Source organism: Neophocaena asiaeorientalis, unplaced genomic scaffold (genome assembly GCF_003031525.2).
Source record: "Neophocaena asiaeorientalis asiaeorientalis breed wild unplaced genomic scaffold, Neophocaena_asiaeorientalis_V1.1 scaffold783, whole genome shotgun sequence".
Taxonomy (NCBI): Eukaryota; Metazoa; Chordata; class Mammalia; order Artiodactyla; family Phocoenidae; genus Neophocaena; species Neophocaena asiaeorientalis.
The window spans coordinates 74619-79373 of NW_020174258.1; positions in this window are offsets into that span (position 1 = coordinate 74619).

Sequence of the window (4755 nt, forward strand, 5' to 3'; positions counted from 1 at the left end):
ATGTGAATTGGTACAGCGACTATGGAGACCACTATGGAGGTTACTTAAAAAACTACAAATAGAACTACCACATGACCCAGCAATCCCACTACTGGGCATATACCCTGAGAAAACCAAAATTCAAAAAGAGTCATGTACCAAAATGTTCATTGCAGCTCTATTTACAATAGCGAGGAGATGGAAATAACCTAAGTGTCCGTCATCGGATGAATGGATAAAGAAGATGTGGCACATATATACAATGGAATACTACTCAGCCATAAAATGAAATGTAATTAACCTATTTGAAATGAGGAGGATAGACATAGAGTGTGTCATACACAGTGAAGTAAGTCAGGAAGAGAAAGATAAATACTGTATGCTAACACATATATATGGAATTTAAGAAAAAAGAATATCATGAAGAACCTAGGGGTAAGGCAGGAATAAAGACACAGACCTACTAGAGAATGGACTTGAGGATATGGGGAGGAGTTGTAAAAAATAAAAGAAGAGGTGGCACATATATACAATGGAATATTACACAGCCATAAAAAGAAACGAAAAATGAGTTGTCTGTAGTGAGGTGGATATACCTAGAGTCTATCATAGAGAATGCAGTAAGTCAGAAGGAGAAAGAAAAATACCGTATCCTAACACATATATATGGAATCTAAGGAAAAAAATGTCATGAAGAACCTAGGGGTAAGACAGGAATAAAGACACAGACCTACCAGAGAATGGACTTGCGTATATGGGGACGGGGTAGGGTAATCTGTAACAAAGTGAGAGAGTGGCATGGACATATATATACTACCAAACGTAAAATAGATAGCTAGTGGGAAGCAGCAGCCTAGCACAGGGAACAGAAGCTGCTGGGAAGCAGCCGCATAGCACAGTGATATCAACTCAGTGATTTGTGACCACCTAGAGGGGTGGACTAGGGAGGGTGGGAGGGAGGTAGATGCAAGAATGAAGAGGGATGGGAACATATGTATATGTATAACTGATTCACTTTGTTATAAAGCAGAAACTAACACACCATTGTAAAGCAATTATACCCCAATAAAGATGTTAAAAAAAAAAGTCATGTACCAAAATGTTCATTGCAGCTCTATTTACAATAGCAAGGAGATGGAAACAACCTAAGTGTCCATCATCAGATGAATGGATAAAGAAGATGTGGCACATATATACAACGGAATATTACTAAGCCATAAAATGAAACGAAATTGACCTATTTGTAATGAGGAGGATAGACCTAGAGTGTGTCATACAGAGTGAAGTAAGTCAGAAAGAGAAAGACAAATACCATATGCTAACACATGTATATGGAATTGAAGAAAAAAAATGTCACGAAGAACCTAGGGGTAAGAAAGTAATAAAGACACAGACCTACTAGAGAATGGACTTGAGGATATGGGGAGGGGGAAGGGTAAGCTGTGACATAGCGGGAGAGAGGCATGGACATATATACACGACCATATGTAAGGTAGACAGCTAGTGGGAAGCAGCTGCGTAGCACAGGGAGATCAGCTCAGTGCTTTGTGACCGCCTGGAGGGGTGGGATAGAGAAGGTGGGTGGGAGGGAGACGCAAGAGGAAAGAGATATGGGAACATATGTATATGAATAACTGATTCACTTTGTTATAAAGCAGAAAATAACACACCATTGTAAAGCAATTATACTCCAATAAAGATGTAAAAGAAAAAATATATAGTATCAATATGTATGTTCTTTTTTTTCTAACATCTTTATTGGAGTATAACTGCTTTACAATGCTGTGTTATTTTCTGCTTTATAACAAAGTGACTCAGTTATACATATACATATACTCCCATCCTGCCCCTAGGTTCTTCATGAGCCTTTTTTTTTCCTTATATACCATATATATGTATTACCATACGGTATTTGTTTTTCTCTTTCTTTCTGACTTACTTCACTCTGTATGACAGACTCTAGGTACATCCACCTAACTACAAATATCTAAATTTCGTTTCTTTTTATGGCTGACTAATATTCCATTCTATATATGTGCCACATCTTTTTTAACCACTCATCCGATGATGTACACTTAGGTATTTTCCATGTCCTGGCAATTGTAAATAGAGCTGCAATGAATATTTTGGTACATGACTCTTTTTGAATTATGGTTTTCTCAGGGTATATGCCCAGTAGTGGGATTCCTACGTAGTATGGTAGTTCTATTTTTAGTTTTTTAAGGAACCTCCATACTGTTCTCCATAGTGGCTGTATCAATTTATATTCCCATGAACAGTGCAAGAGTGTTCCCTTTTCTCCACAACCTGTCCAGCATTTCTTGTTTCTAGAATTTTTGATGGTTGCCATTCTGACTGGTGTGAGATGATATCTCATTGTAGTTTTGATTTGCATTTCTCTAATGATTAATGATGTTGAGCATTCTTTCATGTGTTTGTTGGCAGTCTGTATATCTTCTTTGGAGAAATGTCTATTTAGGGCTGCTGCCCATTTTTGATTTTGCTGTTTGTTTTTTTTTTTGTTGAGTTGCATGAGCTGCTTGTAAATCTTTGAGATTGATCCTTTGTCAGTTGCTTCATTTGCAAATATTTTCTCCCATTCTGAAGGTTGTCTTTTGGTCTTGTTTATGGTTTCCTTTGCTGTGCAAAAGCTATTAAGTTTCATTAGGTCCCGTTTGCTTATTTTTTTTATGTCTATTTCTCTAGAAGGTGGGTCATAAAGGATCTTGCTGTGATTTATGTCATAGAGGGTTCTGCCTATGTGTTCCTCTAAGAATTTGATCGTGTCTGGCCTGACATTTAGGTCGTTAATCCATTTTGACTTTATTACTGTGTGTGGTGTTAGGGAGAGTTCTAATTTGATATTTTTACATGTACCTAACAGTTTTCTCAGCACCACTTATTGAAGAGGCCGTCCTTTCTCCACTGTATATTCTTGCCTCCTTTATCAAAGATAAGGTGACCATATGTGTGTGGCTTTATCTCAGGGCTTTCTATCCTGTTCCCCTGATCTATATTTCTATTTCTCTGCCAGTACCATACTTTTTTGATTACTGTAGCTTTGTAGTATAGTCTGAAGTCAGGGAGCCTGATTCTCCCAGCTCTGTTTTTCTTTCTCAAGGTTGCTTTTGCTATTCGGGGTCTTTTGTGTTTCCATACAAATTATGTAGTTCTTTGTTCTATTTCTGTGAAAAATGCTAGTGGTAGTTTGATAGGGATTGCATTGAATCTGTAGATTGCTTTGGGTAGTAGAGACATATTCACAATTTTCGTTCTTCCAGTCCAACAACATGGTATATCTCCCCATCTATTTGTATCACCTTTAATTTCTTTCATCAGTTTCTTATAATTTTCTGCATACAGGTCTTTTGTCTCCTTAAGTAGGTTTATTCCTAAATATTTTATTCTTTTTGTTTCAATGGTAAATGGGAGTGTTTTCTTGATTTCCCTTTCAGGTTTTTCATCATTAGTGTATAGGAATGCCAGAGATTTCTGTGCATTAATTTCGTATCCTGCTTGTTTAGGAAATTCATTAATTAGTTCTAGTAGTTTTCTGGTACCATCTTTAATATTCTCTATGTAGAGTATTATGTCATCTGCAAACAGTGACAGCTTTACTTCTTCTTTTCTGATTTGGATTCCCTTTATTTCTTTTTCTTCTCTGATTGCTGTGGCTAAAACTCCCAAAACTATGTTGTATAATAGTGGTTAGAGTGGGCAACCTTGTCGTGTCCTTGATCTTTTGGAAATGGTTTCACTTTTTCACCACTGAGGACGATGTTGGATATGTGTTTGTCATATATGGCCTTTATTATGTTGAGGAAAGTTCTCTCTGTGCCTACTTTCTGCAGGGTTTTTATCGTATATCATTGTTAAATTTTGTTGAAAGCTTTCTCTGAATCAATTGAGATGATCATATGTTTTTTCTCCTTCAATTTTTTAACATGGTGTATCACATTGATTGATTTTTATATATTGAAGAATCCTCTTATTCCTGGGATAAACCCCACTTGATCATGGTGCATGGTCCTTTTAATGTGATGTTGGATTCTGTTTGTTAGTAGTTTGCTGAGGATTTTTGCATCAATGTTCATCAGCCATATTGGCCTGTAGTTTCCTTTTTTTGTGACATCTTTGTCTGGTTTTGATATCACACTGTTGGTGGAATGTGTTTGGAAGTGCTCCTCCCCCTGCTATATTTTGGAAGAGTTTGAGAAGGATAGGTGTTAGCTCTTCTCTAAATGTTTGATAGAATATGCCTGTGAAACCATCTTGTCTTTGGCTTTTGTTTGCTGCAACATTTTTAATCACAGTTTCAATTTCATTGCTTGTTATTGGTCTGTTCATATTTTTCTATTTCTTCCTGGTTCAGCCTCAGAAGGTTTTGCATTTCTAAGAATTTGTCCATTTCTTCCAGGTTGTCCATTTTATTGGCATAGAGTTGCTTGTAGTAATCTCTCATGATCTTTTGTATTTCTGCAGTGTCAATTGTTACTTCTCCTTTTCATTTCTAATTCTTTTGATTTGAGTCTTCTCCCTTTTTTTCTTGATGAGTCTGGCTAATGTTTTATCAATTTTGTATCGCTTCTAAAAAAACAGCTTTTAGTTTTATTGATCTTTGTTATCATTTCCTTCATTTCTTTTTCATTTCTTTCTGATGTGATCTTTATGATTTCTTTCCTTCTGCTAACTCTTGGGGGTTTTTATTCTTCTTTCTTTGATTCTTTAAGATGCAAGGTTAGGTTGTTTATTTGAGATGTTTCCTGTTTCTTAAGG